The sequence below is a fragment of the Nyctereutes procyonoides genome, unplaced genomic scaffold (assembly GCF_905146905.1).
Source record: "Nyctereutes procyonoides isolate TBG_1078 unplaced genomic scaffold, NYPRO_anot_genome, whole genome shotgun sequence".
NCBI classification, from domain to species: domain Eukaryota; kingdom Metazoa; phylum Chordata; class Mammalia; order Carnivora; family Canidae; genus Nyctereutes; species Nyctereutes procyonoides.
This window is the reverse complement of record NW_026575136.1, coordinates 36958137-36981193: the sequence shown is the minus strand read 5'-3', so window position 1 is coordinate 36981193 and position 23057 is coordinate 36958137. Positions and strand designations below refer to the sequence as shown.

Sequence of the window (23057 nt, the reverse complement as noted above, 5' to 3'; positions counted from 1 at the left end):
TTTTATCTAAAGAGTGAATGTCTTCCCTTGGCTCAACCCAGTAATTTTATTTAATTTCTTGTTACACTGAAAGAAAACACTTTTACCCTAAATGCAGTAGTGGAAAGTATTACTAGGTCTTTGGTTATTTCAATGTAGAAGGGAAAATATGTAACTAAAATCATGAGTACTTTCTTGTAACTGTCCCCCGGGTACAATACATACATTCATAGATCTTTGCTGAAACTTATTTTTAAAGAGCCCTCTAAATATAAAGGTATGATGAGGGTCGCTTTTTTGGTAATATAAAAAAACAGGACAGCAAATCCCTCATAATAATAAGTTTGGGTGTAATTTTGGGCTGGTGACTTCACTGCTCTGCACGCTTTGCTCATTTTACGTTGTGCTGGGAGGAGGCTTTCTCCCAGTTGGGGGGCCACTGAGGCGCTGCCCATTCTGAGCACAGAGCTGAACGTGGGAGTGTTGGAGGGGGGACCTGCAGCGCCTTTCTTCACGTCCTGGGCAGTGGGGGGGGGTCTTGGTGGGGACCTCGGGCCTGTTATGGCTGCAGAGGCCCCAATCGCGTGGCGGGGCGCTCGACACAGTCCGGACGCCCAGGGCTGCCCTTTGAGGACTCGGCCCCCCCGATTCGGAGTCCCTGCTGTACCCGCAGCTCGTGAGACAGCTTTCTGAGCCACTGTGGGCCACCCCACATCACACACGTCGAAGGCCATCGCCGATCTTAATTTTGGTGTCTTTCATTTCAGATAAACTAAACATATTTCTGTGGCAGCCGAAGAAGAGCTTCTGCTTTCTATCCCGTCAGGGCGGGCTCCAGCCAGCCTTGTGGTCCTCTGGCCCCAGGGGTCCCCAGACGTGGAGCCCTCCCTGTGGGGCCCGGTGCGGGTCTCACAGGCCCCCCGAGGGGCAGTCTGTCTAGGCCGAAGTTTGGGATACGCTGCCCGCCCCCTCTCGGGAGGGCGGTCCAGGGCCAGGGGGTGCTTGGGGATCCGTGGACCGGCCGGCGGCAGGCCGCCTCGGGAGGCTGGGATGCGTGGGGTTACTTTCTATGTGGAAATGAATTCTTTTGGGGACAGAAAAATCAGGAATTGAATGTACTTACGGTTTGAACGTGTCTGCCAGTGCAGGAAGTTACCAAACTTCTGCTTCAAACCTGAGGCCGCCCAGGCGCATTGCAAAAGTGGGCATCGGACTCTCTCAATGGATTTGATGAGGCATGTCTGGGGGGGGGGTCACGGAGAGAGCACCCCTGGACGGGGCTGGGGCGCGCTGCCGGCAGGCGTGCTCTGAGTTCTGAGTTGTGTTGTCACCTGCGGCCGCCGGGGAGACCTGGCTCTTTCTGCCCCCAGGTGCTTGCCATCGGGGGGGGGGGGGGGCAGGGAGGCCGGCCAAGGCGGGTGCCCCGCCGCTTGGTCTCTGAGGCCAGCAGAGCGGCCAACCATTCTCCATTGGTCCTGGCCCCCAGCTTCTAGGAGCGGGTCATCCCCAGGCCCGACCCACGTCCCAGGGCCCTGCTCCCCGTCTGCCTGTCACCCTCTGGCGGGCCCCACACGTAGCCTCTGCCCTCACCATCCCCTGGTGTCTGTGGCCCCTCCTCTCTGGGGACAAGCTCTCCAGCTCCTCGTCACCTACTCGTGCCAGGACTTGGGTGGCTTCCTGTGGCCTTTGAGTCTGATGTGAGGTAGTCTGGAGGGCGAGGGCCTTCCTCAAGCTCAATTGCTTCACTGCCTGTCCCCTGGCCTGTCTTCCTGGCCCTTCACGACCCCCGTCCTCGCCACCTGCTGGGGTGGGGGCTGTTGTGTGTCCCTCCAGGGACGTCTTCATGGCACCATCCCCCTGATTCAGAGTCCCCTCTGCCCTCTGCATACTCTCCCTCTAGGCCAGCCCCTCCCTGACCCTGGATCTCTCGCACCCCTCTCCCGCTGGATGGACCTGGACCTCTGCCTGGTGTCTGTGGCTCCCACACTGGTGCTCCCAGGGTCCTGGGTGTCGGGGTCTGGCCCTCTGAACTGTCCCATGCTGGCTTCTCCCCCTGGACGCCAGGCAGGGCCTTGTTGAACACCTCCTGTGCAGAGGAAACGGCCTGCAGTGCGGACCCCAGAGTCACAGAGGGCAGCCCGGCCGGTGCGTGGTGCCGACACGGGGTGCATGGCCCCTTGAGGAGCTCACCGGAGCCCCAGGGGGACAAAAGGCTCTGGCCACAGTGTCTCCGTCCTGTGCTTCTACAGCCTCCTAGGGTAGTCGCGGGGCAGCAGGGCCGGCGGTGGGTGGCGGTGGGTGGAGGGCCCTTGGGGGTGGAGCCAGGGCCTCCTCACAGGGTTCTGGGAGAGAGACAGGTGATCCTGGTGGTGGACGCCCTAAATGAGATACCTCACAGGAGCTCGGGTTGGTATTTGCACCCACAGGACCCTGGGAGTTTCATGAGGGACCTGGAAAGTCAGAAGGGGCGTCGGTGGTTGGCGTGGCCCAGGAGTGCGGCTGGTGTTTCGTGGAGTTAGTGCCTGTGCTCCTCCAGGGTGGGAGCTGAGGGATGTGGACAGCCTCTCTTCTTCCCCCATCAGGACTCTGTTTCTGGCTCTAGAAGTTTCTTCCCTTGGGTCCTCCGGCAGTCTTTGCCTGCTGCCCACTCCGTTCCAGCCGCTGTTGTGCAAGGTGGCATCTTGGCCTTGCAGGTGTGGAGCTGTGCTCTGCTGCTCCCCCGGGCCAAGGACGCACCCACAAGCCACCCAAACCTCCCATGACCGCCAGAGGGGTCCAGCACTGAAACCCCCTGTCCGGCTACCTCTGCGCCGTGTGGCATTCAACAGCGTGCTTACCCTCTCTGGGCTCAGGTTTCCTTGTCCATTATGGGGAGAGCGTGGCCATGGTTACCACACAGGGCCTGGTGGACAGGCACCGATGTGTTTGGCATGGCACCTGGCACGCGGGAGGCGCTGTTACCTGTGCATCTGAGCAGCGGCCGGCGTGGGGCCTCACGTGAGTGCATGGAGATTCCGGAGGATGCCACGAGGGCCCGCGGTCCCTGGACCGGGGGGCAGCTCTGTCTCTTGGGTTGGCTGGACGGCTCCACAGCATCGTGCACCTTCCCTTGCTTGGGGATTGGTGTCCACCCCTCACAGATTGGTTTTGTTTTTTTCTGTAACTTTGTTTTATTGGTGTATTCTTAACAGGCAAAGGATACTTTATTTAAATAGGGCAACAGCTCTTTTTTTTTTTTTTTTTACAGAACACAAAAGTGATTTTTTTTTTTAATTAGGAAAAAAATGCCCTACTTTAATACAAGCTCACTATTTATGAGAACACATACTAAAAGAACAGTAACAAACTGGTCTTAGGAAAAAAACAGTGTGATGACAGAAAACTTGATATACTACATCTTCAAGGTGCCTGCAAGCAGGCCCACTGGAAATAAACACACAACTCCCATCACCCCCACACACAAATCTGCACAGGTTCTATCTGCAAACATTTAGAAAACACACTGGAAGATAAGGATGAACTCACCCCCCATATGTACATCCACATGTGTATATGTGTGCATGATTTTCCAGATGCTCACATTTTATTATTTTGAATGACCATTTTGAAAGACGTGGTGTGTGTTGGCCCAGCGTACAGGGCAGCGCCGTTTCATCACCATTTCACAGTAATTCTGGGTGGACGGAGTCGTCTGGCGTTCCCGACGTCCCTGCGCTGACACCTGCTGTAACTACAGTGTGTGTGTGTGCCCCGGGCCTTGTCGGCATCCTTCCTCGTCTCCTGCCAGAGCCTCTCCTGCCCTCCCGGGACCCCGGGCTGCCTCCGGCTGTGTGCCCTGCCGACGTCCCTGCACCTGGACATGTGGAGGCCTCAGGGCAGCTGATCTGTGGATTGTTGTCCATCCAGTGGGGAGGCCACGGACCCACCAAGTGTGCCCCGCAGGTTGTCTTCTGACCTCCTTGCATCTGCTGGTCATTCCAACACCACTTCCTCTATCTGTGCTGGCTGTGCTGGTCTGAGCAAGGAGGCTGTACCTGAGTCTGTGTCCTCCTCCTGCACATCACAGTTGATTCTGGAGCTTTCCTCCTTTGTGCCGTCTGCAAAGGGGCAGCATCCACCCGTTTCTGGGATGTGCATGGACTCCTTGGCTCATGGGAGATGATGGGTTGAGTTTTTAAAAGACTCCTTCCTCTGAGTTTCTTGGACTAAAGTATTCCTGCCCGAGAATAAAGGCTTTCATGTTCCTTCCTCCTTAGTGCATCCGAAGTGTCCAGGGACGGCACATGGTCTCTCAGCACTCGTAGCTCTGAAATGCTTGTTCTAGTCAGGGACATAGTCGGAAAAAAGCCAGTGCTTTGGTCAAAGGACCCACACATAGAAGAGCCACTGCCCAACGTGTGGTCTATGAGATTGCCCACTGCATGTGTCGGGCTCCAGTGTCTGGCACAGGGCCTTTGGGTGCCCAGAGAACTCAGGGGCCTGTCCTGTCCTGAGGTCGCCAGCAGATGTGGGGGTGGCTGTTGCCTTCCTGGGACACAGCTGGGGTTACATCCCCCTCACATTCCCCCCTCTGTCACTGGGATGCTGGGCCCACCCACACCTGGCCCTGCCTGTGTCCCAAGGGAGCCATGATGAATCTCAGGTTTCAAAAGACATGTCACTAAATAATTTTTTTTAAATGGGAAAAATAAATGGAAACCTGTGACCTTCTTTGTAAGTGAAGTGACCAAGCATGGGGAGCAGAAGAGGCCTTGCCAGGCTCTGGAGACTGGCACATCTCCCTCCCCGCCCCGTATCCCACATTGACACTGAGGCTTTGCACTCCTGCCCCTGGTGACCTGGCACCTGTCAGCAGGCCTCCCGAGGTCCCCAGCTACCAGCCTGAGACACGGCCAGAGCCTCCAGGAACGCTCCGCGACCCTGCCATGAATTCTGGTTCCTGAGCCTGGATACGAGGACACGTTGCATGACCACAGAAAGATGGAGTGCATGAGATCTGATTTAGGAGGATCTCTACCTGTCTTCCTGTTTTTAGAAAAGTATGTGCAACCTCAGGTTGAGAGGAAAGACTTCCATGCGCTGCTTATGGTTCATCCAGCAGAAATATTTTCTTTTAGATGGTAAGAGATGTTTGCAAGTGTCTTTTTTTTTTTTTTTAAAAGATTTTATCTATTCATGAGAGACACACAGAGAGAGGCAGAGACATAGGCAGAGGGACAAGCAGGCTCCCTGCAGGGAGTCCAATGTGGGACTTGATCCCAGGACCCTGGGATCATGCCCTGAGCCAAAGGCAGATGCTCCACCGCTGAGCCACCCAGGCGCCCTGCAAGTGTCCATCTTAAAGCTCATTGTCAAGTATACATGGAATGCCTTTCCAGTTGGGTGAGAGCAGTGGCATGCACTATAACACTTGCAAACCAAGCAAACTGAGATGTCAATGAAATGCTTCTTTTGATTGGCACAGCAGCTTAGTGGATAGGTCAGCATTGGTAGGCACACTCAGCCCTGATCTGAGGGTCAGCTTTGTAAATGCAGGCAGTGTGGGATGAGGTGCAGGGCTGCCCTTCAGATCCATGGTCCAGCAGAAGACCAAGCCACCCACGGGGCATGGCATCTCTGGTGGCCAGAGGCATGACCTGTGTGTGGAGCATAGCACGCCAGGAGAAAACCACCACAGCTGTTTTCAGTGGTGATGAGTTGGTGGCCAGTCTAGGCGATCACAGCAGAGGCAGTTAGATACTCTGACCTGCTGTTCCCACTGGCCACTGTGCATAGAGGGGGCAAGAAGCCTCCTGTCTGCAGCGGCGGCTCCTGCCATGTTCTACAGGCCTCTGCCCGAGGGTGCTTGCATGTCTCCTGGAAACATCCATTTCTGTGCATTTACAGTAGTTCATTTTTTTCTTAAAAGCAGTAGCAGGGGCACCTGGTGGCCTAGTCGGTTAAGCAGCTGCCTTCGGCTCAGGTCATGATCCTGGGGTCCTGGGATGGAGCTCAGTAGTAAGTCTGCTTCTCCCTCTTCTTCCCCTGCTTGTGTTCTCTTTCTCTGTCAAATGGATAAATAAAATCTTTTAAAAAAATAGCAAACTAAAAAAAAAATAGCAAACTTTTCTTAAAAGTATAGTCACTTAATAGAGGAAAAAAAACAAAAATAAATTGGGAAGAAACTAAAAATATATAACATCTCAAAAAAAAAAAAGTATCATCACTTGAAAAATGAACTTGGGACGAGCTCAGGCTGTCGGAGAGGTCCGGGAGTGGGGGCGTTTCAGCTCCTTTCCTGAGGGCAGCAGCCTTGGTCAGGGTGCATCAGGACAGTTTTGTTACTCTCTTGACTTGGTCACAGGAAAGTCAAATTTGGGTTGATTAGGGTAGCTTCCTGTTTAATCTGTTGGATGTGTGTTTTGCAGACCTGGGACTGAGAGTATTTAAGCTAAGACAATAGTTTTCACTTTGACCTTGGTGTGGGGTCACTTTTCCTGACATGGCAGGAAAAATGTTTGAAGGAGTTTGGTGGGAAATGGGGAAATAGCTCGACAAGACCACCTGCCTGAAGCTTAACGGGAGCGTCCTGTTTATCAGCTCATGGGGATCAGAGTAGAGTGGACCAAAAGCTCAAGAATTTTTCCTGAGCGCCGGTCATGTGAGCAAATCCTCAAGCCCAGTGCTCGTGTGTGTGTGTGTGTGTGTGTGTGTGTGTGTGTGTGTGTGTTGAGGCAGTTTCATTTTGTTATCTGGGCAAGTGTGGCCTGAGGGACATTGTTTACATGGGAGCAGCACGTTTGCACAGCGTCTGCTGCGGGGTGTGCGGGGCGGAGAGCATGGGGACGACTGGCAGCTGCCCGTCCCTCCTGGGAGGCATCCCCTTGTGTGGACCCATTAATGCTGAACTCCTGGATGTCAGTCCTTCCATCACTCGTGGAGGGAATGTCCATTGGTGTCCGTGGGGGGAGAGGTTTTGTGTTCACTGGGCGGGTTTGTACCCAGCAGATCCCAGTCTTTGCCTGCCTGCTTGCCGTGTGCTGGGATGTGCATGGGCTCAGGCCCCCGTGCTGTGTTTCACCTAAAGGGACATTCTAGAAGCTGAAGTGCAGTAAGCTTGCATTCCTTATAAGGAGATGTACTGGAGCACCAACTCTTCTTTCTTTTTTTCTGGTAATTGTGTGTGTTGCTGTCCTTTGGTGAAAGTGGTGCCATGGTGTGATTCAAATTTGCTGGATGGAGTCTCCCAAATTTGGAGAACTGAAGCCCCATATGGAGTCCCCTCCATCGGGGACCCCAGGCTCACCACTGATGCCTGGAGAGCACTTTGGGAGCGAAAACACTTTGAGAATAAGTTTATGAGCCCAAAGGAGAATACTAATAAGTTTGATTTTAATCTAAAAGATATTTTGATGTCAAATAGGGTGGAAAGGAGAGCTCATAGGTTTTATCTCTGTACTTGGGGGGTAATCATTTGGCTATAGTGCCAGAGGAGGAGGGAGCAGGGAGTTTTCTTAGCATCTCCACCTGGACAGATGAGCCTAGGACCTTCCCTCTGCAGGTATAGATGCCCAGATGTGCCACACACTTGCCCAGGTGTGAGCAGCACCTGGTGGCTGCCCCAGCCTGCGGTGGGCACTCCGAATATCTGTTGACCCCAAGTAAGCAGACCTAGGATGCGGGCCTCGGGACTCCCGTAGCAGGAGCTGCTCCTGTGTGGGGTGGTGAGCGGGTACTGGGTCCCAGGTGCTTCCGTGTGATCATTCACACTGCTACTGAACCTCGGAATTGGGGCCTCAGGGGCGGGGCACCTCCCCTTGCCAAGTGCCCCTTATGGCCTGGGCACTGTTCTAAGGACTTTATGTACATTTTCTTACTCTACATTTGGAATACAAGTCTGCAAACGTCCTTTGAGTACATTTCTGACAACTGTGGGACCGTATGTGGCAAATGACTCCACCTAAATCTCCTTTAAATGCCGTAAGACATAGGGTGGTCTCAAACAGTTGGTTCCCAGGCACCCTGGGTCCCCTGGCTGGTGAGGAGGCCGCAGGTGGCTTTGTGCACGCGTTGCCGCATGCCGGACCAGCGCTCCTGTTTCTGGTTTGTGGCGGCACAGAGAGCTGGGCATGCCACGGCCGATCCCCGGAGGATGCCGGCAGTTACCTGCTGCATAGAAAGACGGGGCCTGCTGTGGTGGGGACAGCTACCTCTTAGAAGAGCTGTCTCTCCCTGGTTCTGTGGCCGCTGTGAACCATCGCTGGCCACTGGAGTCCAGGGGGCCTGAAAAATCCTTTCTGCCCCTTCCAAAAAAAACCAAGCGAGAGAACTGGTGTTCTGTGCAGGTGTCGGGCAGGAAACTGCTCATGTGCGCCCAGCCACCCCCTCGGTGTGCTCAGGCCCCTCCTCGGGGTGCCCCTCTGTGACAAGAGGCGTGCGTGGGGCGAGGGTCTGTGCCCAGTGGGTGGGTGTGCTGCCAGTGTGCATGCTGCCGAGAAAACCGGGAACCTCTAGAACAATGCGACTGAGATTCTGTTCTGGAGGCTTCTCTGTAGGAGTGTGGCCCCTGCAGAGACAGGGCCGCACATCCAGCTTGGCCAAAGTGAGTTATTGCTACTGTGTGCATCCTGAGGAAGCCAGTGTGGGCACATAGGCGGCCGCGGTGCTCGCAGCACACTGGCTAGGCATTTCCTAGGCGCAGATTTCATTTCAAACAAGCTGTGAGGACCGTAGAGGCTTGACAGCAGGTGAGCGGCTCACCCCCTGCGAAGCAGAGTGCTATTTTCCATGTGTTTCCTAGGGAAGCTGTGCTTTCAGAGTGTGACCCTGGTGGGAATTACTCCATTAGAAGGCAAGACTGGATCGGCATCTCCCGAAAGGAGCAGATCTGTGTTTGAAAACAAGGAAAAAGTTTGCTTTTTCCAGAACCTTCTACCCCCAGCTCCACATCAGAGCCTGCGGATTTCCCCTGAAAGCAGAGTTTGACTCTTGTCCTAATGTGGAAAGGTCCCCTGATGCTTATGCAGGGCCTCTCTTTAGTACAGTTTCCCTTGGGAGACTTTAGCATGCTGGAGAAGGTGGTCATTACCCAAGAGAGCACGTGTTGTGTGTTCACGTAAAACACCAGGAGGTTCCGCCTGAGGGGAAGCAGCTTGACGATCCCGGACGGGTCCTGCAGCCACTTTCCGAGAGCCTACGAAGAAGGAGGTGGACATGCAAGGATCTTAGGCAGATGTTTGTTCTTTGCCACATGTACGTGGTTGGACGTGTGCGCACCTATAAATGTGTGAAAGTCTGTGTCTTTGCTGTGTGTGGTGTCCTCCCGGCCGGGCTGTGAGGCCTTCCCGTGAGCCCTGTCAGCTTCCCTGGGTGGCACGACGTGTCGAGTGCGCCTGGTGCTCTTCTCCCTTTCCGTGGCTTGCACTGTTGCACAATTAACAGCCAGCACCGTGCGCCTGACCCGCCAAGCCTCCGGTGCTCCGTGCCCAGGCACGGTGAGCGCAACAGACTGATTTCGGGGGAAAAAAATAAATCAAGAAACAGAACTTGGTGTAAGTTAGACATGGAAGGTGATTTGCAGTGTACGTGTATGTGAACGGCCCGCGGCCCGTCCTGATGTTAAGGGAAGAGCCGAGAAACCCGTATTTCCGTATTTGTCGTTAGGACTGCCCCCCCCCCCCCAGCCGTGAATCAGTGAATGGAGCCTGTGCATTGCATCAAATGGGTAAACTATGTGGTGGCGTTTAAACCAGGTCCGGAGCCCTGAGGGTCAGAGTCGGTGGCGCTTGCGGAGGCAAGGTGCTGCCTGCTCACTCTGGGGCGGGGTGGGGGCCATGGCCGCGGGCGGTGACCCAAACTGTGATGTGTGCTGCCCACGGGGTGAGAGTCCGGAGGCCGTGGGGCGGGGGCGGTGCTGCCCACGGAGGCTCCGGGGGCCGCTCCAGGGGCCGACCTGCCCGGAGCTCACGCCTGGGTGTGGACGCAGCCCCAGGAGTGGGGTTTGGTTCTGTGCATGACCCGGTTGCTCTTAGTTATTTATGAGTCAGAGAGGGACAATTTTTTGAGGGGGGCCCTTAGTCGGGGAAGGTCTCAGCTATACTTAGCTCTTTGCCTGCATTTCTCAAGCAGTAATCCACACTTCCCCGAAGAGGCACGGGTGCCCGGGACCCCTCCGGAAAGGCGGGAGAGGTGGCGCGTGGACGGGGTCAGCACCCCGGGAGTCTGGCGAGGAGCAGAGCCAACGGGAGCCTCTCTTGTCCTCGTGAGAGGAGGGAGGAGTCACCCTGTCCTTACCTGCCTTGACAGCATCTCAGGTGGGTGGGCCCTGCCCCCCCCCCGGGGCAGGAGGCCGTTGTTGTGGGGGAGCTGGGCACCGGAAGGGGCTCCTTCGTCGTGACTGGGAAGTAACGGAAAGGAGTTCATTCGGATGACTGAGTTGGAAACACACTTTAAAGCAATTGTATTTTATTTTTCCAGTACTTGGCTGATTTGGCGGGTGAACTGCACACCTTCCACTGTTTGCGCTCCCCCTTGGGGAGGTCTGTGCTCACGAGGGATCCGCTGCTGCAGCACAGGTGTGCTGTGACGTGGCATCTCTGTGCCACCGACTCCTGTTGACGTGTGTGTCGTGTGTGTCATGTGCATTGTGCGTGTCGAAACAGGATGTTTACGAGGAGCTGCCCCTTCCACCAAATTGGCATTTCCAGTTTGTCTCCATAAACTTGAATTCTAGAGTCATTTTCAGGAGCCAGGGTCCCCAGTGTGGATGGCACTGCCCCTAGATGCAGGAGCAGGCCCCCCGGCCCCGTCCCAGGTCCACACCCAGCTGTGCGCTTGGCTCCCTCGCTGGGCCCGCACACCCCTAGAACCTTGGTCTGTCCCCTGGCAGTGCCTGCCCGTCCCCCCGAGGCACTGGACCACTGGCTGGGGGACCTAGTGCTTGCCGCGCTGCTGGGTGTTGGGGTGGTGGAGTGGCGGGGCGGGGGCCGAAGGGACAGAGAAGGAGGACCCTGCTGCAGTGAGCTACAGAGACACTACTGTGCCCCTTAAATAAAGCACTGTGCTCTATCCCCTGATGGTCCCGCCCGGGGCCCAGGGCAGAGATGCCTGCGGCCACCCCGAATCTCCCTCCCCAAGGGTCCCCCGGGCTCTGAGATCCGAAAGCGAGCTGGGTTGTATCTTTATCTTACCTTCCCTTTTTCCCCAAAGCTGTTGGTGGATAAGATGTTCTGGCTTCGAAAGCATCCCGCCCCCATTTCTGGGAGTTCCTCCACGATCGCTTCACACATGGCCTTTCCTTCAATTCTGTAGCCAAATAACACAATACCATTCTTATGGGGAGTTAACGTGGTATTTTGCGTGTTTATCCTTTTTTTTTTTTTGTTCCTTGCAAGAAAGGTAGACATGGTCTTTTATCTTCAGAAGTTAGAACTTGCAGGGATGTGTCATTAAGTGTGCTTGAAAATATATTTTTAGACAAGCGATGCAGGATAAATCCTAGGGCGATGTGACATCATGTTCTTGTCAAGAATTGCTCTTTGTAAACATTCTCTGACAGATCGCTCTCCTTAAGAGGCTGAAATATCCAGCTGCTCTCAAAGGTGCGTTGTGTGTTGGTGATAAACTAGGTCATGTTACAGTAGTTATTGGCGGTAATGGATCTGGAAAATTTAAGCTGGTTACCCTGTATGTGCTTTAGATCCTAACGCATTTGGGGAAGATCTGTCCGTTTCTAATTTTGATCCTCCTAAAGTATCGATTGGTGTCCGCACAAGGGCAAATAGGGTCTTAAATAATTTCTTGCGCGGCATGCCTTTCTGCCGTCCTACCAAAAGCAGCTCAGTCCAGGGTATCTTTACAGAAAACGTTTGGTGTGCCGTTGCTTAGAATTCAGTAAAATTGATCACGGAATGTTTATTTCTCAGGGTGTGCTCTTAAAGAAGGGATTTTTTTTTGGTGGGCTGGCTTCTCTGCTAAACAGCACTACCTCGGAAGGTAATGTTTAACAGAATGTTTTATGGTTTACTGCACATAATTATCTCTCTTTGTATTCTTGGGCACAGTTCTTTATTTGACGGCTGTTCACAAAAAGCAGAGAGGAAGGCGATAATGTTCGATAGGTATTCATTGCAGACTGTGTTCTTAGGCTGGGAGAAAAATGTTGGTTTTAGGTAAAAGTCTGGAAAAATAGGTCAGTGTGAATGTGTTGGGGGGCAAGTACTGTCTTTTGTTCTTGGTTTCCATGGAGTAAAATACAGTTCATTTATAGGAACTTACTTCTGTTAAAATACGGTTTACAGTCCACTGACACAGATTTCAGAAAGCTACGTCCAGTAGACCAGGAAGTGTCACCTACTGAGAAAACATGGCAAGTTTCTACATGGGATTATTTTATTTTCACAGTTGACAATTTCTGTTAAAAAAAAATTTCTGCCAGGCACTGACTAGGTTATCGTTTCTACACTTTGGGGTTTACGCTCTGTAAAAACTTATCCTCTGCTTGTAAATGGGATATATTTTTTTTTTCCCTTGCAGTTTACTAAAGCCTTCTCGTCTTCCAGGTTTGTTTTAAAACCAGAAATTTATGAGTCTTGATTTTTCTCTGGTATCCCCCATGTTTTCAGCACTTCCGAATTGATCAGAACTTAGGTTTTCATCCCCTTGATGCAGCATGGAAAAAAAGTCAACATAAAAACTTGACGGCTTTTGTGGTTCATGTAATGAAGCGAATGATTTACTCTCTATTTTTGTAAAATGCTGAGCAGCCTCTGGTGGCTGCAGACTTCACCCGCGCGCCCAGTTTGGGGGATGTGAGCTCTTGATGGAAAGGTTGACTGGATCAGTAGCTGTACTGGCAGTGGCGGTGGGGTTCCAGGACCGCATGTGCCCTCAGGGCCCCGATCTTCGCGGCCAGCCAGGGGTCCAGCCGGACATTGATCTGCAGAACCTTACAGAGCAAGCTCTGGCTCCTGTTATTTTTCATTTTTCCCCTCCTTTTTCTTTCCTTCTTCCTTTTTTTTTGTTTTTCCAGTTTAGAGAAGTTCACTTTTTTAGGGACAAATAGATTGATAAAGTCACTACGTCCTATAAGACTTGGACATAGTAAATAGCCAGCGACAGGGATGTATTGATTTTGGAGAGCAAAGGAAAAAGAACTAGGAAAAGCATGCTTCTTTCTTTTTGTATTAAAACATCCAGCCCCTGCTTATTTTCACACAGATGCCTCTTATTAAAGTCTCCATGACTACTTTGGATTTTTCTGGATATGTTATTAATGATTGGGGAGGGAAGACCCCTATATCCTCCCCCATCTATTCTTGGGCTTTCCTGCATGTAATCAATAATTAGATTGTGTTCATCTGCTTCTTTCATCCCCCCATAAGGTAAGATTTGACTGGCGGTCTTTCTAGTTTAGTAAAAGGACCTATGGGCAGCGTTTATACTGATGTTAACTCATATTTTCTTTTGGAACTGTCTGGGCATACCGTTGTGAACGGTGTGCTCCTATTTCCACCTTCTCTTGGGAGGTGATGATGGAATCTCTCTTTTCAGGACCAGGAGTTTATTTGGGTGTTTGACAGATTGTGGTAAACAACTTCATAAAAGGGAGCCTCCTCGCAGTCACAGTGAGGTCGGAGCAGGCGTTTGTGCTGTGTATGGAGCCGGTGGCTGCAGCCTGGGCCTGAGCTACAGGGTTGCGGTGAGTCTGGCCACAAGGCCTCGGAGTTTGCGTAGTAAAGCCTTATCAGAGACAGTTAACTACATTTGGGGACTACCGAGTATGTGGGCTCTTGCTTGCTGTGTTGGGTGCTAGAGAATTCACAGGAAACCTTTGTTTGAGAAAATGGGATTTCGTCCTCGTGGCCGTCAGGGTCTGGTCTCCTGCCTTCCGTGCTGAACAAAGCATGTTTGAGACTCACCTTGAAAACAAGGGCCTTTGGCAGAAACGTCCGGCACATTGTTCTTGGCTGTTGGAACACAGACCTGCCGTGCCCGTGGGCGGTTGTGTGTTCCTTAGGCCCCAGGATAGTGGGTTTGTGTCCTCCTTCCCCTCATGGGGGAGGTGGGGTGGGGCTCCTTGTGAATGCCGCTGATTCTGGTGGCCCTTTATTCATTTCTTCTTATTAGAGTGGAAATGTAGTTTGCTCATAATGGATTATTGATTGGCCTGAGCCAGGCAGCCTCAAGGCCTTGTCAGTGACGGTCCTTACTCGGAGCAGTGAATGCATCACTTCATGCAGCGGCTCGGACTGGGCTGCGGACTATAAGCCTGGGATTGTTCATGTGGGCCAGATTGGTGTGTGCAGAGAGGAACTCCTCATTGTTGTGGGACTTCACCCACAAACAAAGAATGGGCGTTTTGTCTCCGCAGTAGATAAGCCTGTGCACGATGTTAATGATGTATTTGAATTCCTGCCCATAATACTACAGTGTAAGGAGTAGAGCTCCTGTCATTGTCTTTGGGCGAACAGACGGGCAGTGTACCGAGCCAAGGGGCCCAGCACCCACTGGGGCCCATGTGCTGGGCTTGCCCTGCAGCGAGTCCTGCCCGCCAGGGGCCTCGCCTTCAGACGTGCACCGCCAGGCCAGGCCAGGCCAGGCCGGAGACTCATTCTTTTTATTTTATGACTTGCCTCTTGGAGCCATAATACTCCCGTAAATATCCCGAGCTGTGTGCTGAGAACTGTTTTTTTTGTAAGGGCATCCTCCCGGCCTCCCTGAGACTTTTCAGATTTCACCAACTCTTCCCTTACCCAGGCCAATCCTGCCTGCCTCCCCGGAACCCAGCCCCCGCCCCAGAAGGTGACCAGGGAGGCAAGACGAGTGACCCCTGGGTGCCCAGGAGAGCAGACCTACTTCTTACTAGCATGATACGGTTAACTGATGAACCAGAACTGAACAAGTACCCAACTGGAGACTTCTTTGAAAAACAGGACAGGCTTCAGGTTCTGCTTCCCTAAACTGAAAACTCTCAGCCCAGAGCAGGAGAGGCCTCTTCCAGTTCTCCAGGAGCCCCTTGGACCCTCTGTATGCCTCCTGTCCAACTTGGGTGGGTTTAAAGAAACTTGCAGAGTTGTTTTATTATGCAAATTACTCAAAATATTAGACGTTACTTGAAAATCAGCCTTTGGGTTGCTTGTGCTGCATAAGATGTTGATAGAATTATCTGTGATAGTTTTAGGGAAATCAGTTGAGTACAGAATCCATTGGTGGATTTATTTCACAGAGCAGAATGGCAAGATTTCCTGTAGAGTCAGAGCTGTGCTTACTGTTTAAAAATACAGGAAATTTTACCTTTTTCCCCTGGCGATGCCATATTTAACTGGTTAGAAAATGATTGGTTAAAATGTGGGAAAGAAAACTCAGCTGTATGACTGTTTTTTTTTTTTTTTTTTTGCCCTGGGAAGTGGTGGAAAGGGTCACTGTGAGTCCCAGGAACCAGCTGGGGTTAGTTCATGTGGCTGGAGAAGCCACTGTGCTGTCTGCAGGAAGGCTGTGACCCAGCTTGGCGTGGATTCCTGAGTGTCTCTGGGCAAGCCTCTGAAGCATCAGCAAGCAGTCTCTTAAAATACTACTTTTCATCCAGTTTACTACTCAGATGATCGACCTTTTCTTTTTTCTTTTCCTTCCTTCCTTCCTTCCTCCCTCCCTCCCTCCCTCCCTCCCTCTCTTTCCTTTTCCTTCTTTCTTTCCTTTTCCTTTTCTCCTTTCCTTTTCCTTTCCCCTTTCCTTTCCTTTCCTTTCCTTTCCTTTCCTTTCCTTTCCTTTCCTTTCCTTTCCTTTCCTTTCCTTTCCTTTCCTTTCCTTTCCTTTCCTTTCCTTTCCTTTCCTTTCCTTTCCTTTCCTTTCCTTTCCTTTCCTTTCCTTTCCTTTCCTTTCCTTTCCTTTCCTTTCCTTTCCTTTCCTTTCCTTTCCTTTCCTTTCCTTCTTCTAGAATCAACAAAAGGTAGTGTTCTCAAACTCCATTCCTCAGAGCTCTCTGAGCTTCCTCCAGGACCCGAATGGGGGGAGGAGTGCGGGGGAGGGGAGGGAAAGAAAAGGCGGGAGGGGGAATGCCCACCAGGCTTCCCCAGAGCCACTCTTTGAATTGTGTTCTTTACTGGGGTTGTAAGTGGGAGTAAATCTTTTTAAATTTCTTTTGTGAAAAACTTCCAAAAACCCATGAAAACAGGAAGACAAAGAAACATACATAGAGTCTCCAGCAATTAACAGTAAAAAAAAATGATGTAGAGGTGCTTCATTTACATTTATTTATTTTTGACTGAATAATATTCCAACATTCTGTTTTTTTATGAGGTGCAATTGGGATATAACACGATGCACACATAAGGTGTACAACATTATAATTTGATATCTGTGTACACTGCACTGTGATTGCTACCAAAAGACGAGTCGCCATCTGTCCGCGCACGGTGACCCCCATTTCGCTCACCCTGGAGTCACTACTGATCTCTTCTCTGTATCTCTGAGTTTGTTTTAATACTGTCTTATTTTTTTTTCAGATTCTGTGTGTGAGTGGAATCATATGGTATTTGTCTTTGTTCGTCTGACTTACTTTGCTTGGCCTCATCTCTGAAGGTCCACCGGTGTTAGTGCACGCGGCGAGATTCCATCCTTCATGGCCAAGTTGTATTCCATTGTGTGCGTGTATATGCACCACATCCTCTTGACCCATTCATCCCTCGATGGGCGCTGAGGTTGCTTCCAAATGTTGGTTACTGTCAATAGTGCTGCGTGAACATGGGGGGGGGGTGCATGTATCTTTTTGAATTAGTTTTTTTTTGTTTTCTTCATGTAGGGTAGACACCTAGCAATGGAATAGCTGGATCATATCATAGTTCTAATTTTTTTCAGAACTCTCCATATGGTTTGACATTCCCACTGACAGTGTACAAGGGTTCCCTTTTCTCTAACACTTGTTATTTCTTGTCTTTTTGATAATTGCCATTCTAACAGGTGTGAGGTGATATCTCGTGGTTTTGATTTGTAATTTTCTAATAATTAGTGATGTTGAACACCGTTTCCTGTGCCTGTTGACCATCTGTGTATGTCTTTGGAAAAATGCCTCTTCAGCTCTTCTTCCCATTTTTTCCTTTTTTTTTTCTTATTCTTCTTATTTTTCTTCTTCCCATTTTTCCTTTTTTTTCCCTTATTCTTCTTATTTTTCTTCTTCCCATTTTTAAATCAGGTTGTTTTTTTGATTGTTGAGTTGTAGGAATTCTTTATATATTTTGAATATTAACCCCTTGTTGGATATATGATTTGCAAATATCTTTTCTTAATAGGTTGCCTTTTTGTTTCAGTGATTGTTTCCTTCTCTGTGCAGAAGCTTCTTTATTTGATGCGCTCCCACATGTTTATTTTTGCTTTTATTTCCCTTGCCTTTGGAGTCAGATTCACAAGCACACTGCTAACACCAATGTCATGGAGCTTTCTATGTTTTCTTCTAGGAGTTTCATGGTTTCAAGTCTTACATTCAAGTCTTTACTCCATTTTGAGTTACTCTTTGTGTATGGTAGGATAGCGGACTAGTTGCATTCTCTTGCGTGTGGCTGCCCACTTTTCCCGACATCATTTATTGAAGACACTGCTTTCACCATTGTATGTCCTTGGCGCCTTTGTTGTAAATTAATGGTCCATATACATGTGGGCTTATTTCTGGGTTCTCAAGTCTGTTCCTTTGGTCAGTGTATCTGTTTTTATGCCAATACCATATTGTTTTGATTATTATAGCTTTGAGGTATAGTTTGTAGTATAGGGAGAATGATGCCACCAGCTTTATTCTTTCTCAGGATTGCTTTGGCTATTTGGGGTCTTTTGGATTCCATACAAATTTTAGAGTTATTTGTTCTAGTTCTTTGAAAAATGCCATTGGAATTTTGATAGGGATTACATTGAATGTGTAGATTGCTATGGGTGATATTGATGCTTTAGCAATATTCTTGTGATCAATGAGTATATGATATTTTTAAATTTGTATCTAACCATTTGTAATTTTCAGTGTACATGTCTTTATTCCTAGGTATTTTACTCTTTCTGATGCAATTGTAAACGGGATTGCTTTCTTCTTCTTCTTTTAAATATTTATTTATTTATTTTTTAAAAAGATTTATTTATTTGAAAGAGAGAGAGTGTGTGCACGCATGCATGAATTGGGGGAGGGACAGAGGGAGGAAATCTTAAAGAGATTGCACTGAGTGTGGAACCTGACATGGGGCTAGATCTCACGACCCTTGAGATCATGACCTGAGCCGAAACCAAGAGTCGGCCGTCCAACCAATCAAGCTACCCAGGTGCCCCTGGGATTTCTTAATTTATCTTTCTGATAGTTTGTAATTAACATATAGAGATGCCACAGATTTCTGTATATTGGTTTTGTATCCTTTAATGAGTTCGTTTAATAGTTTTTTTTTAATTTTTATTTATTTATTTTATGATAGTCACAGAGAGAGAGAGAGAGAGAGAGAGAGAGGCAGAGACACAGGCGGAGGGAGAAGCAGGCTCCATGCACCGGGAGGCCGACGTGGGATTCGATCCAGGGTCTGCAGGATCGTGCCCTGGGCCAAAGGCAGGCGCCAAACCACTGCGCCACCCAGGGATCCCCGTTTAATAGTTTTTTGATGAGTCTTTAGAGTTTTCTGTATTTATATCATGTCATCTACAAATAGTGACAGTTTTATTTCTTCCTTTCTGATTCGGATGCCTTTTATTCCTTTTTATTGCCTTATTGCTCTAGCTAGGACTTCCAATACTAGGTTGAATAATGGTGGAGAGAGTGGAAATCTTTGTCTTGTTCTTGATCTTAGAAGAAAAGCTCTTAGCTTTTCCCCATTGATTATGATGTTGATTGTGGGTTTGTCATATATGGCCTTTATTATGTTGAAATCTGTACTCTCTATACCTGCTTTGTTGAATTTTTATTATAAATGGATGCTGAATTTTGTCAAGTGCTTTTTCTGCGTGTATTGAGATGATCATGTGATTTTTATCCTTCATTTTGTCAATGCAGTATATGTATCACATTGACTTATTTGTGGATGTGGAACCATCCTTATATCCCTGGAATAAATCCTACTTGATCATGGTGTATGAACCTTTTAAAGTATTGTTGAATTCCATTTGCTAATATTTTGATGAGGACTTTTGTTTTTTTTTTAATTTTTATTTATTTATGATAGGCACACAGTGAGAGAGAGAGAGGCAGAGACACAGGCAGAGGGAGAAGCAGGCTCCATGCACCAGGAGCCCGACGTGGGATTCGATCCCGAGTCTCCAGGATCGCGCCCTGGGCCAAAGACAGGCGCCAAACCGCTGTGCCACCCAGGGATCCCTGATGAGGACTTTTGGATCTCTGTTCATCAAGGATATTGGTTGATAATTTTCATTTTTTTTGTGGTGTTTTTGTCTGGTTTTAGTATCAGACAAATAAAAATACCCACACTTACTATCTAGATCCACCAGTTGTTAGCATTTTGATGTATTAGCCTTTCTCTTTTTTTGTAAACCACTTCTAAAATATTTAATAATGTTTCCAAAAAAACTAAGAATTTATTAGTTTATTAGAATTAGAATATTATCTATATTACCAACCTAACAAAATAGTAATCCTCAAATATTATTTAATATTTAGTCTTTATTGAAGTTTAGTTTTTATAAAGAGTTTGGGAGCTAGAATGTGTTTGAGCATGTCTGCTGTGGGTAGTTATAGCTGGTGGAAGACTTAGAGTTGTATTGAGTAACCTTTTGTAGTGGACCCATCAGACCCCACTGAACACATAGGGGTCACTAGTGATTTCTAACTCAGTTTCCTAAGCTTCTATTATTTTGTCCTTATGAATTTATTAAACTGAATATTGTCACTGTCAGTGAGTAGGTATCTTTGGGTCCTGCACTGACATTTCATTTACTTATCTAACAGTTATTAATGATAATATGTAACATGTTAGCCATTTACCATGTGTTAAATATCGTACCTAGAATGCATCAATTTAAAGCTCACAAAATTACTATTATATAGTTTATCATTACCATCATTTACATTTAAAAAGTGAAGTGGACTGAGGATCAGAGAGATTAAGACAGGGGTCATATGGCTCATCTGAGTGAGTGGGATAACTGAGTTTGCAGCTTGGGTAGTCTGATCTGAAACTCACGGGCTACAGCACCTCGGTGACCAGGGCGTGCTTGGCTCTGTGCTTGCACGGGGCATTCTGTGGGGGGAAAACTTGTCCTCTAACATACAGGTGACCAATCGAAGAAGCAGTAACAGTAACACGTACAGATGTGGGCTAGGGTAGTGCTGGGGCCATGCAGAGACCTCGGGGAGGGTCCTGATGGAGTCGCATGGGTACCAGGGGTCAGGTCACGTGGGTAGGTGGGCTGAGAACCATGGTAGGCCCAGAGGTGAGAGGGAGTGTGCATCTGCCTGGGCATGTAGCAGAGCTCACGGTCATTGAGGGGGTCTGGGGGACACACACCCAGCAGCACAGGGGCTCAGGCCCTTGTAAGTCCCGTTGGGGAGTTGGGGCCTCATCTTCAGGGCATGAGCGCTGTGAAGGGCAGATGTGTCAGGCCGGCCCAGGTATGCACCTGGAATGTCTTTAGGCTTGAGATGCAGGGTGCGTGGATTCAGCAGTGCATTGAATGGCCTGCCAGCAGGCCGTCCACGGTGTTCACTGGGTGTTGATGGGAAGGAGGAGAGAGGCAAGGTCACATGGGACCATCGGGATTCCTGGTTGGGTCCCTGCCTCGGGAGAGTTGGTCTCTCAGCTCAGTTCTGCTGCATTCCACATTCCGGAAGGAGCCTCAACTTCTCTGAAATACCGAGCCAACCTGTCAATTCAGGTCATCACGTCCCTCCCTGCCCTTCTGGAAACATCTACCTGTCCTGCTGGTGCTTGGGCAGTACTGCCAGTACATTGTTTTCTGTGTGTTGACCTGTTTCCCTTTCTGACTTTGGGTTTTCTCGAGCTGAAGGTGGTTTCTTACCTTTGAAACGTTAAGTTCCTGTAAGTGGCCCTGGGCCCTGTAGGCTCTCAGGAACTGGGATGAAACTTTTGTTAAACAGGCCCTGCTGCTGACCTGTGGGGCTGACCATGAGGCGCTCACCCGGGAGGGGGCTTGGGCTGTTAGCAGAGACAGCAGGGGTGCACATGGGCTCTTTCTAGGTCCTTCGGCTGTCCGGCTGTCCCTGTCTGTCCGGGATGTTAGGTGTGCAGGGCTTGCTCGTGCAGGCATCCCTGGATGGCAGGGGGCTGGGGCCCTGCCTGGGGCCAGGATCCTCACTTAGAGAAGTGATTTACTAGTTGAAACATTTACCACAGAGTAAATTGATCCCAAATCCAGTGAGTGCAAGCAGTCTTGAGAAAGTCCCTTCATTTCAGTTGTGCTCTGCAGGTCTGTGGAGAGAGGATCTGTGGAAGGTGTGACAGCGACGTTGCGTCTGTGGATTTAGACCTAGTAGCTTATTTATGTGTTCACACAATTGCTCGGTAAAGTTTAGCTGCATGTCTTACTTTCACAGCTTTTCCATATTGCCTCTTAACACCTGTCTCCATCTCCACTGGATTGCATTTTTTTATGTTATGAATACATAATTTTATTTTCTTAAAAACTTTACCTATTTTTTTTATAAATGTGATGAAATTACGTTTTATAAAATGACATTTCAAAAACTGTAGAAGATATTTTTAAAGAGTGTCTTCAGACCATTCTCAGTAGAGAAGCACACACACACAGGGAGTGATCCATTGGAAATCTATTTTAAAACCCTAATCAGCAAGCCATTTTTATGCATAAACAATTAAATTATAGTCTTGCCTGGCAAGTTTCCAATTACAGCCCCAGAAAAAGTTTGTAATACGCGACAAGACTGGTTCATTATGGGCAAGCAGTGTGTTCCGATGGGGTTGTGGTTTGTGTATGTGTGTGGGTGCTGTGTTGTCCTGTGTCAGCTAAAATGCATACGTGTTTGCTCCTCCCCTCCTTGTATTCATGCCTCTGGAAGACGGATCACTCTGGTTCTGCATCAAGAGCTCACATTTATTCATACATTTTATAATACAAGTTATCTTTAGGTTAATATGTTATTGTGGGAGAAGTTGGAATGGTAAATCCTGTTTGGTATGTGCTTGTCCATCTGGGGGAGTCAAAGACAGGCGGCTCCATACGGCCATGTACCTGACTTGGACGGAGCAGGATGACACTGCCTCCCGTGGAGGTGTTGGGACATGACCCGCACCCCACCAGGGAACCAGATGAGTGTGGAGAGACCATCTGAGACCCCACAGGCCCAGCCCACGGCCATGGCTGGGGTGGTGTTTTCCAAAGGCCGGCAGAGCAGAGCCAGCAGCCCTGGAGGGCTGGTGGCCTCCCCGTGAGCCTCCTAACTGGGGGCGGCTGCCTGGGGTGCATTTTTAAGTTGAGAGCTCTGATGACAGCATTCTTGTTCTTTTTTGGAAAAGAAGCGATGACCCTGTCTTAAATAGCAGTTTTTGCTTGCAGCTAAAAAGAATATCAAAGATCTGTTGATTTGGCCGCTGATGAAGGAGGGCCAGTTGCTGGGAAATCACTTTCTGACTGTTGCTCTTAAGGTTCTCAAGGAACTTTTGTTAGTGGACTGTGGGTGTCAGGAAGGGGGCCATTTAGGGACCTTTTTCAAGAGGAGCCAGTTTTGTTGATGTTACGATTTCCTTAAGATAGTGGCGTTTGGGGCTTAAGTTATTACTCCTGTTACAGTGTCCCCCCCCCCCATTTCCACATTGATATATTTTCACCTTGGTAATATCTCTGAGTTCTTTCACACTGTGCCCGAGCAGCTCTCCCAGGGATTTACAGCGAAGCTTAGTTTTGAAAGGTGGGGGTGGGTGAGAAGAGGAAAACAAAAGAAAGAAGAGCTTGTTTTGCTGATGGCAGGGGCACCGCTCATGTCCTTCCTTGAGGATCCTCCTGGAACTCACAGGCCCCGTTGGCTTGGGGCTAACGCTTCTCAGCTGGTCTTGGAGGGTGCCCGTGAGAACCGACCCTCTGCTGTGTTTGGGCCCCGAGGGAGGGTACCCAGTCCTGGGCGGATCGGGCTGTTGGGAATCAGACACCTCAGG

The 23057-nt window shown here is 49.5% G+C and overlaps 1 protein-coding gene across 6 annotated transcripts in view; it reads left to right on the top strand.

Moving 5' to 3' along the window:
* Window positions 1-23057, top strand: part of LOC129495510 (zinc finger protein 516-like) — a 117543-nt gene that overhangs the window by 23494 nt on the left and 70992 nt on the right. Inside the window, exon 1 of one of the 6 annotated variants that reach the window (XM_055303092.1) lies at window positions 10115-10271. The exons of 4 other annotated variants lie outside the window; for them this stretch is intronic. The gene's annotated coding sequence lies outside the window, so the exon portion shown is untranslated. Of the gene's footprint in view, window positions 1-10114; window positions 10272-19207; window positions 19329-23057 lie in introns of those variants that run through there. One more of the 6 variants, XM_055303093.1, reaches the window with a different exon arrangement.